Source organism: Aquarana catesbeiana, linkage group LG04 (assembly GCF_042186555.1).
Source record: "Aquarana catesbeiana isolate 2022-GZ linkage group LG04, ASM4218655v1, whole genome shotgun sequence".
In the NCBI taxonomy this organism is placed as follows: Eukaryota; Metazoa; Chordata; class Amphibia; order Anura; family Ranidae; genus Aquarana; species Aquarana catesbeiana.
Window position 1 is genome coordinate 233,344,351 of NC_133327.1, and position 23,725 is coordinate 233,368,075.

Consider the following 23,725-nt stretch of genomic DNA (forward strand, 5'->3'; position numbering starts at 1 on the left):
GGCCGATATGTATTCTTCTACATATTTTTGGTAAAAAAAATCGCAATAAGTGTATATTGATTGGTTTGCACAAAAGTTATAGCGTCTACAAAATAGGGGATAGATGTATAACATTTTTATTTATGTATTTATTTTTTACTAGTAATGGCGGCGATCTGCGATTTTTATAGTGACTGCGATATTGCGGCGGACACATCGGACACTTTTGACACTTTTTTGGGACCATTCACATTTATACAGCGATCCGTGCTATAAAAATGCACTGATTACTGTATAAATGTGACTGGCAGGGAAGGGGTTAACACTAGGTGGTGATCGAGGGGTTAACTGTGTTGCTAGGGAGTGTTTCTAACTGTAGGGGGAGGGGACTCACTAGGGGAGGAGACCAATCGGTGTTCCTCTGTACTGGGAACACACCATCGGTCTCCTCTCCTCTGACAGGACCGTGGATCCACGGTCTTGCTGTGTTACCGGCAATCGCGGGTGCCCAGCGGACATCGCGGTCGCCGGGCACGCGCACCGGGTACCCAGTGACCCAGCGGGCGAGCGTGATCGCCGTCAGTGTCGCGCGCGTGCTGCCTGGTGAGCCGGGAAAACAAGGCCATCATATGACGCCCGCCAGCAACGAGAGCTGCGCCGCCTGGCCGTCAATTGACAGCCGGCGGTCAGCAAGCAGTTAAAGAGGAATAAGAATTTGATGTGTGGCAGGAGTATGCATGGTATACTTGCTCATTATGAGGAACTGACTCTTGCTCTGTTCCAGCAATAACAATTGCTCTTCCTGGCCATGCAACAGCTGTCTCTGCTTCTTCAGCCATAGGACAGCAAGTGATGATGAAGCTCATATTCACAATGGAGCTGCATTACTGCGTCACTAAGTTCCACTGTTCAGCATTTTACACATTATACATATTTGTTTGATTGTTTGATTGTTGTTTTTTAATACCCATTATGTTTTTTAATACCCATTCATCACAATGAAATGACAATCAACTTATAAATCGGGTGACCCTATCGCCAACATTACATGGTAATCATCTTACAAACCCCTCCCCCTACACACACACCTTAATAAATCACTTCTTCAACCTTATTGAGTATTTAGGTAGAACTTTGAAATTAAATGTGAGGTCATAACCGAACATAACCAAATTCAGCTGGTTTCAGCTAGATTGGGTGATGATCTTCATGCCTGTAGTAACCAGCAAATCTGAAGGTAAAACTGCAATTGGACATGCATGAGATTTCTGGATCATTACTATTGCTCTCTCCCAAAACAAACCAGCTTTCAATGTGTCTGACCACCCTCCCTCTTTCTGCTCCATAGCCATTAAAAGACATGATCAGGTCACCCAAGCATGCGTGTTTATGTGAGTGTGGAATACGAAAAAGCGATTGGATCATGCTTGCATGTCTGACCAACCTCTAATATCAGCATATACTCCTTTACTGAATAGCTTCATTAAATTCTATTATAGAAAAAAATTTAATAAATCTCATAGTTACATAGTTACATAGTAGGTGCGGTTGAAAAAAGACACAAGTCTATCAAGTCCAACCTATGTGTGTGATTATATGTCAGTACCTTGTATATCCCTGTATGTTGTGGTCGTTCAGGTGCTTATCTAATAGTTTCTACTGCCTGTGGAAAGGAATTCCACATCCTTGTCGCTCTTACAATAAAGAACCCTTTACGTAGTTTAAGGTTAAACCTCTTTTCTTCTAATTTTAATGAGTGGCCACGAGTCTTGTTAAACTCCCTTCCACGAAAAAGTTTTATCCCTATTGTGGGGTCACCAGTACGGTATTTGTATATTGAAATCATATCCCCTCTCAGGCGTCTCTTCTCCAGAGAGAGTAAGTTCAGTGCTCACAACCTTTCCTCATAACTAATATCCTCCAGACCCTTTATTAGCTTTGTTTCCCTTCTTTGTACTCGCTTCATTTCCAGTACATCCTTCCTGAGGACTGGTGGCCAGAACTGGACAGCATACCCTAGGTGCAGCTGGACCAGAGTCTTGTAGAGTAGTAGAATTATCATTTTATCTCTGGAATTAATCCCCTTTTTAATGCATGCCAATATTCTGTTTGCTTTGTTAGCAGCAGCTTGGCATTGCATGCCATTGCTGAGCCTATCATCTACTAGGACCCCCAGGTCCTTTTCCATCCTAGATTCCCCCAGAGGTTCTCCCCCCAGTGTATAGATTGCATTCATATTTTTGCCACCCAAATGCAATATTTTCCATTTTTCTACATTGAACCTCATTTGCCATGTAGTTGCCCACCCCATTAATTTGTTCAGATCTTTTTGCAAGGTTTCCACATCCTGCGGAGAAGTTATTGCCCTGCTTAGCTTAGTATCGTCCGCAAATACAGAGATTGAACTGTTTACCCCATGCTCAATGATCGTTTATGAACAAATTAAACAGGCTTGGTCCCAGCACAGAACCCTGGGGGACCCCACTACCCACCCCTGACCATTCCAAGTACTCCCCATTTATCACCACCCTCTGCATTCACCCTTGAAGCCAGTTTTCAATCCATGTACTCACCCTTTGGTCCATGCCAACGGACCTGATTTTGTACAGTAAACATTTATGGGGCACTGTGTCAAATGCTTTTGCAAAATCCAGATACACCACGTCTACAGGCCTTCCTTTATCTAGATGGCAACTCACCTCCTCATAGAAGGTTAATAGATTGGTTTGGCAAGAACGATTCTGCATGAATCCATGCTGATTACTGTTTATGATACCGTTCTCATTACTAAAATCTTGTATATAGTCCCTTATCATCCCCTCCAAGAGTTTACATACTATTGATGTTAGGCTAACTGGTTTGTAATTACCAGGGATGTATTTTGGGCCCTTTTTAAATATCGGTGCTACATTGGCTTTTCTCCAATCAGCTGGTACCATTCCAGTCAGTAGACTGTCAGTAAAAATTAGGAACAATGGTCTGGTAATTACTTGACTGAGTTCCCTAAGTATTCTCGGGTGCAAGCCATCTGGTCCCAGTGATTTATTAACCACTTACCAACCGGCCCATAGCCGAATGACGGCTGCAGGGCGGTTGGATAACTCTGGGTGGACGTACTATGACGTCCTCCCAGAATTCCCCTCTCGCGCGCCCCCTGGGGCGCGCACCCGAACACATCCGTGACCGCCGGGTCCAGAGGACCCGGCGCATCACGGATCCCGGTAAATGGCCGCTGATCGCGGCCGTTTACCATGTGATCGCGCCGTCAAATGACGGTGCGATCACATGTAAACAGACCGGCGTCATCTGATGACGCCGGTTCCTCTCCTCCCCTCCTGTGTACCGATCGGTACACAGTGAGCGGGGAGGGGGATGGATGGATGTCTGCAGCGCTGTGGGCTGTATGTGTAGTGCCCACAGCGCTGCACAGAGACATCCATCCATCCATGCTCAGCCATCCCTCACTACTAATGCTGTGCAATACTCTGCAATACCAGCACAATACTCTGCAATGCTGTGCAATACTCTGCAATACCCCCACAATACTCTGCAATACCCCCACAATACTCTGCAATGCTGTGCAATACTCTGCAATACCCCACAATACTCTGCAATACCCCCACAATACTCTGCAATACTCTGCAATGCCCCCACAATACTCTGCAATGCTGTGCAATACTCTGCAATGCCCCCACAATACTCTGCAATGCTGTGCAATACTCTGCAATACCCCCACAATACTCTGCAATACCCCCACAATACTCTGCAATGCTGTGCAATACTCTGCAATACCCCCACAATACTCTGCAATGCCCCCACAATACTCTGCAGTGCCCCCACAATACTCTGCAATGCCCCCGCCATACTCTGCAATGCCCCCGCCATACCCCGCCATACTCCGCAATACCCCGCCATACTCCGCCATACCCCGCCATACTCCGCAATACCCCGCCATACTCCGCAATACCCCGCCATACTCCGCCATACTCCGCCATACCCCGCCATACCCCGCCATACCCCGCCATACTCCGCCATACCCCGCAATACCCCGCCATACTCCGCAATACCCTGCCATACTCCGCCATACCCCGCCATACCCCGCTATGCTCCGCCATACCCCGCAATACCCCGCCATACCCCGCCATACTCCGCAATACCCCGCAATACCCCGCCATGCTGAGCCATGCTCAGCTGTACTCGGCCTCTGTATGTGGCCAGGCTGTGGAAGTCTCACACATGTGGTATCGCCGTACTCAGGAGGAGTAGGAGAATCTATTTCGGGGTGTCATTTTTGGTATGTACATGTTATGTGGTAGAAATATTGTATAAATGGACAACTTTGTGTTAAAAAAAAAAAAAACGTTTTAACCACTTCCCGCCTGCCGGCCGTCATACAACGTCCTTGACTTTGTGCGGAGATATCTGAATGATGGTTGCAGCTACAGGCATCATTCAGATATCAGCTTTTTCAGCCGGCGATTCCCTACACAATGAGAACAATCATAGCAGCTGTTCCACTGCTTGATCATTCTTACGGGAGGCGAGAGGGGACGTCCCCCCTTCCCGCCGCCTTGCGGTGCTTCTACCGACTCACCGCTACGATCGAAGCCAGGGTCTTTTTTTTTTTTTTTTTTTTAATTTCAGGCTTCCCAGCCTAGAGGTGAGATGTGGGGTCTTATTGACCCCATATCTCACTGTAAAGAGGACCTGTCATGCCATATTCCTATTACAAGGATGTTTATATTCCTTGTAATAGGAATAAAAGTGGTCAAAAATTTTTTTTTTTGGAAAAAAGCATCAAACTAAAATAAATAAAGTAAAATGAACAATAAAAAAAAAAAAAAAAATTTTAAAAGCGCCCCTGTCCCTGTGTGCTCGCATGCAGAAGCGAACGCATACGTAAGTCCCGCCCACATATGAAAACGGTGTTCAAACCACACATGTGAGGTATCGCTGCGATCGGTAGAGCGAGAGCAATAATTTTGGCCCTAGACCTCCTCTGTAACTCAAAACATGTAACCAGTAAAAAATTTTAAAGCATCGCCTATGGGGATTTTTGAGTAGCAAAGTTTGGCGCCATTCCACAAGCGCGTGCAATTTTGAAGGGTGACATGTTGGGTATCTATTTACTCGGCATAACTTCATCTTTCACATTATGCAAAAACATTGGGCTAACTTTACTGTTTTGGTTTTTGTAAAGCACAAAACTTTTTTTTTCAAAAAAAAAGCGTTAAAAAAATTGCTGCGCAAATACCGTGCGAGATAAAAAGTTGCAACGACCGCCATTGTATTCTCTAGGGTCTTTGCTAAAAAAACATATATAATGTTTTGGGGTTCTAAGTAATTTTCTAGCTAATAAATGATGATTTTTACATGTAGGAGAGAAATGTCAGAATTGGCCTGGGTGCTCCAGAACGCCTGAAGGTGCTCCCCTGCATGTTGGGCCTCTGTATGTGGCCACGCTGTGTAAAAGTCTCACACATGTGGTATCGCCGTACTCGGGAGTAATAGCAGAATGTGTTTTGGGGTGTAATTTGTGGTATGCATATGCGGTCTGTGAGAAATACCCTGCTAATATGACAATTTTGTGGAAAAAAAAAAGTAAAAAAAAAACCTTGATTTTGCAAAGAATTGTGGGAAAAAATGACAACGTCAAAAAACTCACCATGCATCTTTCTAAATACCTTGGAATGTCTTCTTTCCAAAAAGGGGTCATTTGGGGGATATTTGTACTTTTCTGGCATGTTAGGGTCTCAAAAAATTAGATAGATAGATCAGTAATTCAGGTGTGATCAATTTTCAGATATGCGCACCATAGCTTTTGGACTCTATAACTTTCAAAAAGACCAAATAATATCCACCGATTTGGGTTATTTTTACCAAAGATATGTAGCGGTATAAATTTTGGCCAAAATATATGAAGAAAAATTACTAATTTGCAAAATATTATAACAGAAATGAAGTAAAATGTATTTTTTTACAGATTTTTCGGTCATTTTTCTTTTACGGCGCAAAAAATAAAGAACCCAGCGGTGATTAAATACCACCAAAAGAAAGCTCTATTTGTGTGAAAAAAAGGACAAAAATTTCATAAAGATACAGTGTTGCATGACTGAGTAATTGTCATTCAAAATGTGAGAGCACCAAAAGCTGAAAATTGGTCTGGTTAGGAAGGGGGTTTAAGTGCCCAGTTGTCAAGTGGTTAATGTTAAGTTTCCCAAGTCTAATTTTAATTATATCCTCTGTTAACCATGGAGGTGCTTCTTGTGATGTGTCATGAGGATGAACACTGCAGTTTTCGTTACTGAAGCCTTCCATTGTGAAGACTGAGGAGAAGAATAAATTAAATACCTTCGCCATCTCCCCATTCTTTGTAATCAGATGTCCTGCCTCATTCTTTATGGGGCCAATATAGTCTGTCCTCCCTTTTTTACTGTTTACATACTTATAGAATTTCTTGGGATTTTTTTTGCTCTCCTCCGCTATGTGTCTTTCATGTTCTATCTTAGCCGTCCTTATTGCACCCTTACATTTCTTGTTGCATTCTTTATAAAGTCTGAATGCTGAGGATGATCCCTCAACCATGTATTTTTTGAAGGCATTCTCCTTTGCTTTTATATGCATTTTTACATTGGAGTTAAGCCATCCAGGACTTTTGTTCGCTCTTTTAAATGTATTACCCCAATGGGATGCGTTGACTAATGCCCTTATTTAGTATGCTCTTAAAGCAAACCCATCTCTCCTCCGTGTTCTTTGTTCCTAAGATTTTATCCCAATTTATGCCTACTAGCAAGGTTAATAGTTCAGGAAAGTTGGCTCTTTTGAAATTCAGTGTCTTTGTATTCCCCTTATGTTTCCTATTTGTGTGATTTATACTGAAGCCAATTGACCTGTGATCGCGTTTACCTAAATTGCCCCGTATTTCCACATCCGGGATCAGGTCTGTATTGTTGGTAATCAGTAGATCCAATGACGCTTTATTTCTAGTTGGTGCATTTACCATCTGACCCATAAAATTGTCCTGCAAAGACATTTAGGAACTGGCGAGCCTTAGATGAATGCGTGGTTCCCTCCGCCCAGTCTATGTCTGAATAATTAAAATCCCCCATTATGATAACACTTCCCATCCTTGCTGCTAATCCAATTTGTGATAGGAGATCTGTCTCCCCCTCCTCCCTCAGGTTAGGGAGCCTATAGCATACTCCCAGTAATATTCTCCCCTTAGCTTCATCCCTTTAGAGCTCTACCCATAAGGATTCCACCTCCTCCCTAGCTCCCTTAGTGATGTCATCTCTCACATTCACTTGTACATTATTCTTGATATATAGGCATACCCCTCCCCCCCCTCATGTTTATTAAAACAATGTAGAGTAATACATCTCCAATCCATGTTGATCTCCAATAGTGTATGTTTTGCATATCTCTTTAAAGAATCACAGTCCTGGTTATTTTAAGCTGCTACCAACTATAAACTTGTCTTTAAACTTTTATCAAGCAATACAACTAGAGTCTACTTTTCTCAAATCTTACCAATTAATGCAACTGTGCTTCTACCCGGAAGCCTAGGAAACAAGCTAGTGACCAGTGAGATCCAGAGCGGAAAGAACGTTTTTTGCATTGCACACCAGCAATTGCATCAGTGTCAGAAATGCATAAAATATCAACGCTAATAAACTTTAACCTTATACTACATGTATATTATAACACACACATGCACAGAGACACCTATATATGTATTGCATCATACATCCTTCACTTGAATACATTAATGCTTTTCTTTTACAAAAATAGATAACACACCACATATTGATAAAAAAAACAAGTATATTTTCAATACACTGTGCCTATTTTGGTTTGTTTTTCGAAAGATTCGTGTCTACCTTTAAATTCAGGGAGCTTTGATATAATAGGAGTCATCAGAGAGGAACAGCTAGTTACCAAGGAGACTCCCTGATAAATGAGAGAGAGGGACTGGTACCAGAGCTACACATTCTGTATCTCCCTAATTCAAAGGAGCTCACATTTTATTCACTGGCTGGTTAGAGTGTGTCAGGCATTCACAGAATATGGCTTTCTGCTGGCAAACAGGACTGTAACCTTATTTGTGCAGGGAAGGATTGTTTGTGTGATCTGATTGTGGGGGAAAAAAAATCAGGGACATAGAAGAAAGACTTGTTTCAGTGTGAGAAAAGAACAGAGATTGTAGCGATGAGAGATTTCCTTGGATCGAACTTGACTGCACGAGAACAAATACATTCCAAGGACATGGTAGCCTAGCCGGAGCAGGCTAAGGTGGAAAATGAGATTATTGATATTTAAAGTGGATATTCCAATATGATGCAGAGCCAGGAGAGGGTGAGAAATGCCTCTCTTTCTCTGTACTGCAGTGTATGGGATTTTTGTTTAAGTCATGGATCTCTGGAAAATGTGATTTCTCTATGGATCTCTGGACTAGGTCTCTGCAGGTTAACCTAACTTCTGCATGCTGCTGGCATTTATTTCTTTGTTAAACTAAAAAAAAGATTTTCTATTTACATGTCATTTGCATTGAGCAGTGAATATTTGGAACTTGTCACTTTAGCAGTTCTGTTTGACTCTAGAAGCTCTGAGGACTTTGATGTGAATTGTCTGATGACGCTCACATTTTTCTAACAGGATACAAAAGTTACTTATCCAACACAAAACTACTGTAAGGCTCTGCGGATGAGGGGAATTATTCTTTCCATGGAGCAGATTTATACGCCAGCCTACAAAGGAGATACAAAGATCAGTGACAATAGAAGCAAAGAAGATTTCAAAAATGCCGAAGTCAGGGCATTGTAGAATAAAGGTAGGCTGACAATTTCCTTACTAACATTTTCAGCTTGGCTCCTAAGGGTTTTGTGTGTATGTGCATGAGCTGCCTGAAATAACAATGCATGGACTTCTTAGTAATACTGCATTAGGATAGTCTTGTTTGTTTATTGCCCTTTATTCTTGTACATTGTTTTTCCTTTTAAGATTTTTTTTTCTGCTTCTGTTGTAGGTATTGATTTGTGTATAGTAAACTATGTATTAGAATGTATTGAGAAAATTATGTTTTTATCATCCCTTAACATTTGACACCATCTGTATATAAGCCAGTGCAGCAGGTTACATACTACACAATTAAAACTAATAAAGGGTGTGAGAAATTTATTTTTTATGCACTAAACAGTAATATACGACATTTGGTCTGTTATGCCTGGGACACCAATCACAGTAGTGGCATTACAGATATTCTGAAAACTAGGGGTTGAGACCTCTCCTGCAGAATCTTGAAAGTCTTCTATACAGCTGAGTGATGATTCCATGTACTGTTTTGTTACTGGTAAATTCAGGTCAGAGAGTCATACAGCTTAAAGTGAACTACACTATTAAATCCTGTACACAAACACTTCTTAGCTTGCATCTACAAAGTTACGTTTTTCAGCAGTGCAATAGTGTGTATCAGAAATTCCTACACTGAGATAAGTCTGAGAGTTACCTGGGAACCCAAGAGCTCAATTACATGAAAGAGGTCATTCAAGCTAATAGAAAGACCCCCCTTTTCTGACCCTTTATAAAGTGATTAGGAAGACTGCACCCCCCTTAGATTATACTCCTAGGTTACAGAAAAAAACAGACAGGAGATAGCACAACTTTGATACTGCTATCTGGAGGGTCTTATAGAACTTTAATTTTATCTCCAGAATAATACATTTATTTTTATGATTATGATTTATTAGATTAGGAAGATTCTTGTCGATATTATTACACACAATTTATATATTTGTATATAGAAAGCATAGGTAGAGAGATAGGACCACTTTCCTGCTGTCAACTGAAGAGTCTCATAGAGCTTTCATTTTGTCTCTAGAATAATAGATGTATCTTTATTCATACAATATTTTGGGTGAATAATATTCTTGTGGATACTATTACACAAAATTAATATACTTGTTTATGTTTATTTTTATGATGTTTATTGCCCTGGAAAAAAAATAGGTAGAGAGATTGGAACACTTTCCTGCTGTCAATTGGAAGGTCTCAGAGAGCTTTAATTTTGTCTCTAGAATAATAAATGTATCTTTATTCCTATGATATTTTGGGTGGGTGAGATTCTTTTGGATACTATTACACAAAATGAATATACTTGTATATGTTTATTTCTATGATGTTTATTGCCCTAGAAAAAATAGGTAGAGAGATAGGACCACTTTCCTGCTGCCAACTGAAGGGTCTCATAGAGCTTTAATTTTGTCTCTAGAATAATAAATGTATCTTTATTTGTATGAAATTTTGAGTGAATTAGATTCTTGTGGATACTATTACACAAAATGTTTATGTTTGTAGATATTTGTTGGCCCCTAGATAAAAAAAATAGGTAAAGAATATGGCATGCTTTACCTTCAAGTTGGCTGATAGGCCCAAGGCAATTTCTACCTAAAACCCCTAGAGGAAAATACAGTACATGTAAAAGTTTAAAATCTAGATTTGTAACCAATGTTGGTCCGGGTTTATACATTTTAATTTGAATATGTGCATTAATACTAACTGTCTGAGGCAGAGCAATTTGTCATTGTGTTCATTTCTGATGTAAACCTATAAATAAATAAAAATTAAATAAAAATCTAGATGTGTCTTCCTGATATATTTGTATTACAGTTTTATACTGATAGTTTTTTGTCGCTAAGGCAGATTTCATTCATTCAAACTATCTGATAACAGGAAGCATTATTAACTAGTGATGAATCTTATATTTGATAAACAAGGTGAATATAGGAATCTGAAATAATTTTGATTAGTTGATTATGTATACATAGGTTTTTCCAATCTGCAGGAATTCATACAATTCATGAATCGCAATCTGCTGGATTCCTGAAGTCTGTGATTCTCCATATCAAACAGAGATGCAAGCAAATATTAAGGGCAACCAAAGCTGCAAATCTCAAATTCTAATGATTATATTATTTTCATTAATAACCTTAACAGTAGTAGTAGAATGGTAAGAATAGTTTCTGTTCTGTGTTTTGTGCCTACCACATAGATACGATAGCACAAACTGTTAAAGGAAATCTTAGTAACACAGTATCAAAATAGCATTGGCCTTGTCCTTTTTCTCTGTTGTCATAAAGCTCTTCCCTGCCTCCATAGAGCTAGTCTGCATGATATGACAGTTTCCCAGTGATTGCAAAACAACCATAACAAAACTTACTAACAGCAGAAAGACAAGGAGGAGTGATTACTCATCGCACCAATTTTCTGAATCTTCTTGACACTGAGACAGCAGATGAACAGTCACTTATCTGTAATTTTTCTAAACTAAGCATAGAAAAATACATTCTTGTTATGAATGACGTCTAGGGTCATTATCAAGTCTTTTTCAAGTCATATCTATCAAACTATCAGTTTAATTGGAAGGGTTAAAGAGGAACTCCAGCTGTTTCCAGAAAAAGTTAAAAGTCAGCAGCAACAAATACTGTAGCTGCTGACTTTTAATAAACAGGTACTTACCAGTCTAGGGATCCAGCGCTATCATCACAAGGGGCCAGTTCTTCGCCAGTCTTCGGGTCCCCAGCACCTATCGGTTCACAGCTATACAAAACATAGTTAAATTCTGGTGGGGAATAGGAGAGATTGCCCACATCCCTAATAGCACAACAAAAAAACAAAGAAACCAATCTGACAGGACTTTATAGCGCAAGGACTCCAAAAAAAGTGTATGTAGCAATAGAATATAGAAAAATATAGCTTAATACAAAATCTAAAAAACATCAATACATAAAAGCTTTTGTCAAAACTACATAATACATTGATGTCATAAATGGAAGAACATAATCAAAACACTGTTTACAACACTTGTGTGCAATTGTTGCAATTGCATAGTGAAGCTCTATGCGTTTCAAGGTTTTTTGGCATAATTCCTCTTCATCAGGAGCAAGTGGTGTAGAAATCTATACAATCGTATAAGTATATATATATATATATATATATATATATATATATATATATATATATGCAGGTATCCTGATCCTTTACATCAGGGATAGGAAACGAAAGGGAGGGACGGGCGACAAGGAGAAAAATGGCTGCGCCGACCACACGATGACCCAAACAGGGAGGAATGGATGCACCCATGACTGACAGAATGGAGGCCAAAATGGGGAGCAGTGAACTGTTGGGAGATGAACCAGGCCCAGATCCGGAAAATCCGGTGATATGAGAGGTCCAAGTCTCACTGAGGGATGAATGTTGGACAAGGGACTGAGCCTTAGAAAGCTGATAGAAAAAGGTGTCCTGACCAAGACTATAATTTTTCACAGGATGCTGAAGTAAGGCAATAATCACATAGATAAATAAAAGGAAATAACCTTATTAGATAAATATCTCTGAGTTTGAGTAATTATCAGAGAACCAAGCAACAGATGTATAAATCATTGGTCAGGAATATCCAATAGTATCCCCTATTTTCAAGGAGCAGCCTTGAGAGGAGCAGGACCTCTCATATCTCCGGATTTTCTGGCTCTGGGCCGGGTTCATCTCCCAACAGTTCGCTGCTCCCCCTTTTGGCCTCCATTCTGTCGGTCGTGGGTGCATCCATTCCTCCCTGTTTGGGTCATCACGTGGTCGGCGCAGCCATTTTTCTCCCTTTCACCCATCCCTCTCTTTCATTTGCTTTCCCTGATGCAAAGCACCTTTAAGTATGATTAAATAACTTAATTTAAAATTTAACATTATAAGAAACAGAATAATGTCATGGAAAACTCCCAGATATTTATATGCCCTTCAAGCCTTCTACTGCATTAACTCCAGAATTTGAGTAAAGATATTGGGGTTGATTTACTAAAGGCAAATAGATTGTGCACGTTGCAAAGTGCAGTTGCACTCTGTAATGCTCCAGAGCTTAGTAAATGAGCAGAAGCTATGCTGACTTCCATCATCCAATCATGTGCAAGCAAAAATGCTGTTTTTTTTTTTCCTTGCATGTGATTGGGTATTCTTTGCAAATTGAAGCTTTACCTCATTTGCTAAGCTCTGGAGTAACTGCACTTGCAGAGTAAGACTGCACTTTGCAATTTGCAAAGTCGATTTTAGTAAATCAACCCCATTGTCTGAAGTGTCACCATATTATTCTGGTTCAAAAACGTTGTTATTCTGCATATTACTGAAACTGCATTTAAAACACTGTGTAGAAAGCCAGCTGTTGAGTTTACACTTCCAGTTAACCTAAAAATCTATGTGATAATTTGTAAATAATGGAACTTTGGTATGTACAGTCGTAAGTTGGTTTCTAAAGGCAAAAGGTTTTTTTTTACTTTAATACATTCTCTGCTTTCAAAAACTCTCTCTTAATCCAGCACTGTCCTGTTCGCAGCAGTGCTGCTCCTCTCTTCCTGCATTCCCAGGAGACTCTGAGAGCAGTGGGAGCCATTTGTTCTTGCTGCTGTCAGTTAAATCCTGTGAGGACGGAGCAGGGGGTAAGGCTGAGCTACGCTGTGCATGCCTATGGATGCACACAGCCAGGGTCGGGAATGCACATGAGTGTCCCTCCAGGTAGCTGGCAGGCGAAAAGGAAGAGTGGAGAGTGCTAGCGGGGGACTACAGAAGAGGAGGAATGAGACCACTCTGTGCAATACTATTGCAAAGAGCAGGGAAGTATAGTATTTTTTTTTTAATTTTATAAAAAAATAAGCTTTACAGCCACTTTAACATGTACAAAATTGTTTGCACTAAAGATTAAAAATGAAAAAAGAAAAGTTGAACCAATCAATAAATTCATTTTTGTTTTCAGAATGCAGTGGCCATTTTTATGGAAACCACAGCACAGTGATAGCTAGACATGTGCAATTTGTTTCATAACGAATCGAAATTCGGTCAAATTTTGCATCTTTCAGACATTCGAATGCATCCGAATGTCCGAATAAAAAAATAACGAATTTGAACTAATACGAAAGAAATTATAGCAAATATAACAAATGAATTCGACATGATTCGGTAATTCGTTAAAGATCTAATGAAACAAAAGGTCAACTCAAAGTAAATCTTACAGTCCAATCAGCTGATTAATTTTGTGCTGGAGGTTGGATTACTGGCAAAGTGCATTCCTGAGTGAGAAGGGTGTTGTATTGTATTTGAGCAGAGGAGAAGAGATATTGTCGTGTGTGTTAATAGATTCAATAAACAAACGACTTTCCAAACTACGAATCATTATCACAAATCAATATACATACATAAATATCGAATTTCAACGAATACAAAAGAAACTATAGCGGATATAACAAATGCATTCAACATGATTCGAGATTCGGTATAACGAATATCGACACTCTATGAATAATAACGAATTATCCAAAAACGAATTAACGTAACATAATGAATATAACAGAATGAAATTATGTATTTTACGAATGACAACGAACCGAAACTAAACGAAATTTCTCATTGTGTACAAGTCTAGTGATAGCCCAATCCTATTACATAAAAGCTTATTCAGTAGGGCAAAGTGTAGTAGTTAACAGATTTCATCTTTCCATGATCTGGCTTAGAGCAAACTTTTGAACATATTAGTATTTTCATAATATTCTGCGTTACCTGTTTGTTTTAAATACAGTGGAGACGGAAAGTATTCAGACCCCTTTAAATTTTTCACTCTTTGTTATATTGCAGCCATTTGCTAAAATCATTTAAGTTAATTTTTTTTTCCTCATTAATGTACACACAGCACCCCATATTGACAGAAAAACACAGAATTGTTGACATTTTTGCAGATTTATTAAAAAAGAAAAACTGAAATATCACATGGTCCTAAGTATTCAGACCCTTTGCTCAGTATTTAGTAGAAGCACCCTTTTGATCTAATACAGCCATGAGTCTTTTTGGGAAAGATGCAAAAATTTTTCACACCTGGATTTGAGGATCCTCTGCCATTCCTCCTTGCAGATCCTCTCCAGTTCTGTCAGGTTGTATGGTAAACGTTGGTGGACAGCCATTTTTAGGTCTCTCCAGAGATCCTCAATTGGGTTTAAGTCAGGGCTCTGACTGGGCCATTCAAGAACAGTCACGGAGTTGTTGTGAAGCCACTCCTTCGTTATTTTAGCTGTGTGCTTAGGGTCATTGTCTTGTTGGAAGGTAAACCTTTGGCCCAGTCTGAGGTCCTGAGCACTCTGGAGAAGGTTTTCGTCCAGGATATCCCTGTGCTTGGCCGCATTCATCTTTCCCTTGATTGCAACCAGTCGTCTTGTCCCTACAGCTGAAAAACACCCCCACAGCATGATGCTGCCACCACCATGCTTCACTGTTGGGACTATATTGGACAGGTGATGAGCAGTGCCTGGTTTTCTCCACACATACCGCTTAGAATTAAGGCCAAAAAGTTCCATTTTGGTCTCACCAGACCAGAGAATCTTATTTCTCACCATCTTGGAGTCCTTTAGGTGTTTTTTAGCAAACGCCATGCGGGCTTTCATATGTTTTGCACTGAGGAGAGGCTTCTGTCGGGCCACTCTGCCAGAACTGTCTACAACTTTCTCCCATCTCCCGACTGCATCTCTGGAGCTCAGCCACAGTGATCTTTGGGTTCTTCTTTACCTCTCTCACCAAGGCTCTTCTCCCCCCAATAGCTCAGTTTGGCCGGACGGCCAGCTCTAGGAAGGGTTCTGGTCGTCCCAAACATCTTCCATTTAGGGATTATGGAGGCCACTGTGCTCTTAGGAACCTTAAGTGCAGCAGAAATGTGTTTGTAACCTTGGCCAGATCTGTGCCTTGCTACAATTCTGACTCTGAGCTCTTCAGGCAGTTCCTTTGACCTCATGATTCTTATTTGCTCTGACATGCACTGTGAGCTGTAAGGTCTTATATAGAAAGGTGTGTGGCTTTCCTAATCAAGTCCAATCAGTATAATCAAACACAGCTGGACTCAAATGAAGGTGTAGAACCATCTCAAGGATGATCAGAAGAAATGGACAGCACCTGAGTTAAATATATGAGTGTCACAGCAAAGGGTCTGAATACTTAGGACCATGTGATATTTCAGTTTTTCTTTTTTTAGAAATCTGCAAAAAGTCAACAATTCTGTGTTTTTCTGTCAATATGGGGTGCTGCGTGTACATTAATGAGGAAAAAAAATTAACTTAAATGATTTTAGCAAATGGCTGCAATATAACAAAGAGTGAAAAATTTAAGGGGGTCTGAATACTTTCCGTCCCAACTGTACATTGTTTAATTTCCTAAACCGTGAGGTATAAGTAGTCTGCATAGCACCATTAGTGATATGCAAATGTATACTTTTTGCCCTGATCTCCATTTCATACTACTATTTTTGTCCACTGACATATGCACATAGCAGTGATATATGGCTGTCTTTGGATGGGATGTTTCTGGCAATTGACAGCATAGCGTTACCTTTTCCATGCTTTGTGAGATGTTATGTAGGAGAGATATAGGGTCTCTAAATGCACAGTAGATTTTTACTCACTTATTATACTGTATACACAGTTGAATATAAGATGAATAAAGCATATATAGCAGCATTTTTTTGTAAATACTGGAAAAAGAGAAGACTGTGTAAAGTTCAAAGAAATGGGATTGCCACCAATAAGTGTGTACTTACTGCATTTTAGCTTTGAACTCATTAAAGAAGTCAATTTTCATTTAGCTAGGAAAACCTATGTTTACTCTAGGTGTAGGAATTGAACAAAAAAATAATTTTTTGGTGACTGATGTATACACAGCTTTACTGAGCTAAGTGAAAAACATATAACCTTCAGACCTTTACCTTCTAAAACAAGTCAGCTATTGCAGTTTCAGCACTGTATTTCTATCCTCAGTCTTCCCTTAATAAGATTTTGATCCTAGGTGATTGCAAAGTTGATGATAATTGGAAACAGCCAGTAAAATAAACAAGAAAATCCCTGCTCTAGTATTGCCAGTCTTTTTTTTTTTTTTTTTGATATAGGGAGACATAAAAGATTATAAGTCTAATCTCCATAAACAGAATATTCTTTTCTGAGGATGTTCTAATATTACTTCTGATTGCATTACTGTACAATTGCCTTACTGTACAAGGTGGATATGCCAGATGGTAGAAAACTGATTATACGATTTACTGTAAGTGTACTACCCACCATTGGATTTAAAGCTTATACTTGATCAAGGGACTCTCCAGCCTTTGTTTAAATAGTAACACACTTAAGAGGTCAGCCCTGTGCTCTTTCCTTCACTCAGTAACCTTACTGTACAATGTGATTAAACCCAAAACCAAAAATGTAAAATATTGCAGCTTACCAATCATTAGATGTGGTGGCTGCATTCTTTTTTTAAGCTTTTTCCATTTGTTTTCACCCGGTGATCCAGCCAGTAATACAACTCCTGTATAAAAGTGCCACCATGCTGGAAGAAGAAGCTACGGGGCACCTTTGGGCAGCAGTATTGCCAGTCTGGGGGGAAGGAAGTGTTAGATGTAAGAGGAGAATTAGATATACTAAAAAATTGAAGCCAAACTACAGCTCACATTGCAGTTACACAAGTAGTTAAAGCAACCTTTTTTTTTCTTTTGGGATAAAGGTTTTACATGACTAAATAAAAGCTTATCATTGTAAACACCCCTGACAGTGGTAAATGGTTTATCTCATCCCTTTAACTGCTACATCTGCAGGAGACCTTGTTCTGTTGAAAAGCAAAAGACTTACTGGCTGAATTGCCAGATGAAAACAAAGGAAAGTATTTAATACTGCTTTAAGCCTGATTGACTTAGGGTGCTGCCTCTTCTTTTCCCATGCTTTATCCTGCTGTATAGGGCACTGAAAAACGAAAGCATTAATAAATATAAAAATATATCTTGGGTTTTTGCATGAATACATAGGTGGGTTAAATGTGGGTATTGTACATCTACCCACATTTTAAGGCTAGGGAGGTCTTTAGAAGGGCATGTACACCTTTGAACAAATACTGAACCTATTGGCATCTTCTTTCTGATTGCTACTTCTTTGTCACTTATGTCTGTAGATGTTACAACATAAGTTGTCCTAACTTATTACAAAAAGTAAAGGAATTACTTATACCAAAGTTATTAAGCCAGATAGCAATATGAAAAACTGTCTATGTGCTTACCATAGCTAGTGGCATTTATTTACCTTCAACTGGATTGTTCTGTAATTTTGAAGATGTTTCATACCTTATCCAAGCCACTTCTTCAGTTTTTATATCCACCCAAGTAGCACAGACACCTCAATCCAATAACCATGGGAAGGTAGATGTTACTCTTCAAAGATAGGATGAGAGGTGTGAAAGTTGTGGAACCATCCTGTTCTAGTGACATAATCCCATCCTTCATGTCCAGAAGTCTGGTTAGGTATTAAACCTTCCATTTAAATGGCTGAAGGTTTGAATGTTTACATTGTTGTCAAATTGCTAGGATTTAGATTTTAAAACAGCATTATATGTGGAAGACAGATGGGGGTTTATTTACTAAAGCTAGGAAGTGCAAAATTGGTCACATTTCTGAATAGAAACCAATCAGCTTCTAACCTCAGCTTGTTCAATTAAGCTTTGGCAATAAAACCTGTCCTCCAAACAATGCCCCTTTTCCTTAAAGTGTAGGAAAACTGTTAATTTCTGACCTTTAGAGTTTTCTGTCCTATGTTGGGCCATGAATTTGTTGAAAGGTTGTTATTTCTGCATATACCAATTTACTTTGCTTGTGTTTAGGTGTTGGGTCTTTTAGCTATATAAGTCTCTGCCTCAGTGTATTGCTATGCTTGTTAAGGATCCGTATGAGTTTTTCTTACCCCTATGATGGGTGACTAAATTACTCCACATGTTCTGCTTAACCCCTCTGTTCTGTGGTCTAATGTTTTTGCTTGGCCATGTGGATGGTTTAATGAAAGCCCAGTCTGGGTGGTCACAAACTTTCAAGCACTTTCAAAGTTTTAAAAAATCCTAGTTGTGTTCCAGTGGGTGAGTTTTCTGTAGACCTCAATGTCCAAGTCCCCCCCCCCATTCTCCCACATTTACAAGCATAACCTGATGTTTTTGTCCACTGAGTGTATGGAGTTGATGAAGTTACTAAAGGCAAAAAGGCTTCTCACTTTGCAAGGAAGTTGCACCTTGGAAGGTAATTTGCTCCATACCTAAGTGAATGTGGTAAAGTTTCACTTTACTAAGAATCACTTTACAAAGAATCACAAAATAGTGATGGTGCCAAAAAAGTGGATGCATGGACAGTAATAAAATATGATACAAGAGTTAAAAACCAACAAAATGAGTGAATTAAATTTTATTGAATCATACCAGACAAAATGGCCCATAGTAATAAAGGACCCCCGAAAACTGTTGCCGCTGGACCAAATACCAAGGAGTCCTGGAGTATAAAGAATACACAGAAGCTGCGTTTTGAGTACTTTGCCAAGAATACCCAATCACCTGAATAGAAAATAAGAAAAACTGCATTTTTACTTGCACATGATTGGATGATGGAAGTTAGCAGAGCTTTACCTCAGTCATTTAACCATGTCTGGGACAAACATAGATCTAAAGTATACACTGTATACTTAAAATAAATAAATACAAAATGCAAAAAGCTAAAAAAAACCCCACTTTTTTGCCATCAGTCTTCTATGTTTCTCAGAGCTGATAATGCGTATGTATAATATCCCTATTCAATGTTTCATAAAATGGGATGGGAGAAATGTTATACATTTTTTTTTAACATTTTAGATCATTAACTCAGTTCCTTTCAAATTACGCAGAGAAATCTCTTATGAGTGCTTCACTTGTACAATAAGCTACATGATACATTGTCTAGAACAGTGATATAACTCAAGTGACATAATTGTCAATCACTTTGGCATGGTATATGACTTAGGTAGCATGTCTTACTGCCATTAACTTGCATCTAAAGTGCTATTAATCAAACACTATACCAGCCCAGTATTTTTAGTTTGTCTTCTTTCTAAAGAATATTAGATATTTCACATGCTTGGCCTTTGACTTGGGAATTTAATTAAATAAATAACATAAAAATAAAAAAAGTGGGTTTATAAGATATAGTGAGATCTTTGCGAACATGTCCTTGTGCTATTATATTTAAAGCTGACTGAAATAATACAGTAAAGCAATGGTACCATCTGTAATGCTGTTAATAAATAGCTACATTTAAAGTAGTAATGTAATGCTGTCGGCAGATTTAAATAAACATAACAAGTACAAAAAAAAATACTGACTTTGATGGGTCCATGTCCTTGTATTTCCATAACCCACCTGCCTACAGTAAAGGTACTTGATATAGCAGGCTAAGAGGCTTTTGGTCTTTACACAAAATTGCATGTGTTGTGCACACAGGGGCATTGGAAAATACATTGATTGCTTTCTGGGCACTTGAATCTCTTGTAGTCACTTCAGCAGATCCAGCAATGTCCTCTTGTCTGTGGTCTTACTACAAAACTGAAGCAGTAAATTCAGCACTGGTTTACATTTTTTACACTCGACCATTTCAATTTCAAACCATACTACAATGTTTGAGAATAAAAATGTATACTACCTAAACGATGCTAAAAAGTCCCAGATCGGCACCAGATTTGGTTTGGCATCTCATAAAGCGGGCCTAGCGTGCATGTATAACCAATAGCTTTTTTATTTTTGCATAGGGAAGGATTATAAGCCATGCCAGTTTGTTTTTGTTGTATGTGTTCCATGGGGAAAATTCCCTTCAACTGTCTAAGAGATGCAACAGGAAGTGAGAGAAAATCTCTACAAAATGAGAAGAGTTGTGTAGTTGTTCCCTGAAGAAGTGTACACATTAGAAAGTTTACCATCTCTGTTATCTTGGCGAATAGCTATAAATGCTTGGATTTCCCATTGTTTTCTTTCCTGGTGACAATGGTCATGAGAACAAATAAAAAGGGTAACACAGCAGGGGCACTGACAGCAATCACAACCTAAATGGATTCTTCTAATCCTTCTCCTCTCTATCCTAATACAACTGTGGCAAAAAATGTTTTACAGTGTGAAAATAAATACAAGATAATTGTATCCCCACAAATCTTGGTCACAGATTAACTAGTCCCTTAAGATGCATTCTGGGAGATTGATGTTACCAGATTCTCTTCCCTGTCAATCCAGGACTGGGAGATTAAAAAGTAGAAAACTTTAAATTTCATTCTCCCAAGATGCATGTGAGCACTATAGGCAACATGTGACCAGGACATGTTTGGGATTTCGTTTATAATTCTTGACATTTATTTTCAAAATGTACATTTATTTTGAACAAATTATGGCACTTTCGGCTTCATTGTTGTAAGGATGAGGTTTGGGATTGGGTATACCATGGGTTCAAAGAGAACCGTGCCAGTTCGCAGTCCCAAATAACCTAATGCTCTGTAAGGACCTTTGAACTTAGGTCAGCTGGCTTGAAGGGACCAATAAAAAACTTTAGATGTCTTCCTCAAGATACAGAATATACAGGGCTATGGGAATATTTAGAGACTAAAAATCATACACAAACACACATACACATACATTGAACTGGATGGACCTGTGTCATGTTACAATCAAAAACGTGAATGTATTTTATTGGGATTTTTTGTGATAGACTAACACAAAGTGCACATAATTGTGAAGTGGAAGGAAAATTATAAATGGTTTTCATTGTCATAAAAAGTGTATGGGGACCCGGGTTCTGCCCCAGGGGACATGTATCAATGCAAATTTTTTTTTTTAAACGTCTGCTTTTTCGGGAGCAGTGATTTTTTTTAATGCTTAAAGTGAAACAATAAAAATGAAATAAGGCAGTAATGGTAGAAAAATACAAAATTTTGTAATAATCAATCAATAGTAAACATGAAATGCATATTGCTGATGATAAAAACATGTATAAGGGGAAACCAGCTGAAGAAAAGGATGGAGCTCTCAAATGAATGGCCGACGCGTTTCAATTGCACCGTGGAGTGCAGATCTTCCTCAGGGACCTTGCAATTTGACCACTCCAAATGCTGTAGTTCTACAAGGATAACAAGAATGTACCATCAAAATCATGCACCACATGAGCTTATACATTTAATGGATACATATTGTCTAAACATCAGTTTCAAACAATCTTTCTTTCAAAGCTAGAGATACTAACCCCAAACATAAAATTATTTCACCAGCAGCTGAAGGAAGACACTCAAGTACTGGGAATAAGGCATTCATCCATGCCAGACCGAGAAGCACCGTTCAAAGGCCACCCCAAATCTACCCGTGCTCCCAAAAGTTGCTCATAGTCATTTATGAGAGGATTTGTCACTGTTAAGGTAGTGTCCAACTGAATATGGCAATACAAATATAGATAGCATTCAAAAACTAAAAGACCATATATGGAGACAACATTTAATTTGTACAGAGTGGGCCAATATGTTATTTGTGGAGGCCTAGTGGGTATGTGTGTATCTCTCATGGAAAGTATATCCAATCCGAGCAGGGTTCTCATATCATAACCCTGCTCAGATTGGATATGAGAACCCTGCTCGGATAGGATATACTTTACTTGGAGTGGTGCAAATCGCAAGGACCCTGAGGAAGATCTGCACTTCACGGTGCAATTGAGATGCGTCGGACATTCATTTGCGAGCTCCCTCCTTTTCTTCAGCTGGTTTCCCCTTATACATGTTTTTATCATCGGCAATATGCATTTCATGTTTACTATTGATTGTTAGTAAATTTTGTATTTTTCTACCATTACTGCCTTGCGTCCATTCAAAGTCTCACCTTTTGAGGAATCTTGTTCTTGAATATATGCCGGGATGGGACACATAGGCAGCTCAGTCAGTTAGATGAGGCAAAGCACTACTATCAATAAAAATGAAATATTCCTTTAAAGATTGTGCCTGGGGGGGTGTCTGTAGTATGCCTGCAAGATGGCACATTTTTCCCGTGTTTAGAACAGGACCACAGCAAAATTACATTTCTAAAGGGAAAATTGTCATTAAAAACTGATTGCGGCTGTAATGAATTGTCGGGTCTCTCGCAATATAGATAAATTTCATTGAAAAAAAGAGCATGGGTTCCCCCCCAGTCCATTACCAGGCCCTTTGGGTCTGGTATGAATATTAAGGGGAACCCCTAACCAAAATTTAATTTAAAAAATTGTGTGGGGGTCCCCCTAAAATCCATACCAGGCCCTTCAGGTCTGATATGGAAATTAAGGGGAACCCTGCGCCAAATTTTTTTAAAAAATAGCTTAGGGGTCCCCCCATAATCCATACCAGACCCTTATCCTAGCACACAACCTGGCAGGCCACAGGAAAAGAGGGGGGACGAGAGAGCACCCCTGAACCATACCAGGCCACATGCCCTCAACATGAGGAGGGTGCTTTGGTGTAGCCCCCAAAGCACCTTGTCACCATGTTGATGGGGACAAGGGACTCATCCCCACAACCCTTGCCCAGTGGTTGTGGGTGTATGTGGGTGGGGGGCTTATCAGAATCTGGAAGGGGACCCCTAGATCCCGGCCTCACCCCCATGTGAATTGGTAACGGGGTACATTGTACCCCTACCATTTCACAAAAAAAGTGTCAAAATGGTAAAAAAGACAAGAGACAGCTTGGGACAAGTCCTTTATTAAAAAATAAGAACAATAAAAATGTCTCGCGATGTACATTCACGTCGCCCAACGGACCGAAAAAAAAAGACGCAACTGTTCCGTCTCCATGGGAGGCTCCCACCGACTGACGCTTCTTCTCTGTGACAATTTTTATATAGCTGAGGGCGGGGC

The 23,725-nt window shown here is 39.4% G+C and overlaps 1 protein-coding gene across 3 annotated transcripts in view; it reads left to right on the top strand.

Annotated features, from left to right (window-relative positions):
* KCNMB2 (potassium calcium-activated channel subfamily M regulatory beta subunit 2) overlaps positions 1 to 23,725 on the top strand; it is an 846,546-nt gene that overhangs the window by 322,011 nt on the left and 500,810 nt on the right. For 2 of the 3 annotated variants that reach the window (XM_073626249.1, XM_073626251.1), the window contains exon 2: positions 8,635 to 8,809. The gene's annotated coding sequence lies outside the window, so the exon portion shown is untranslated. Of the gene's footprint in view, positions 1 to 7,909; positions 8,335 to 8,634; positions 8,810 to 23,725 lie in introns of those variants that run through there. The other variant, XM_073626250.1, reaches the window with a different exon arrangement.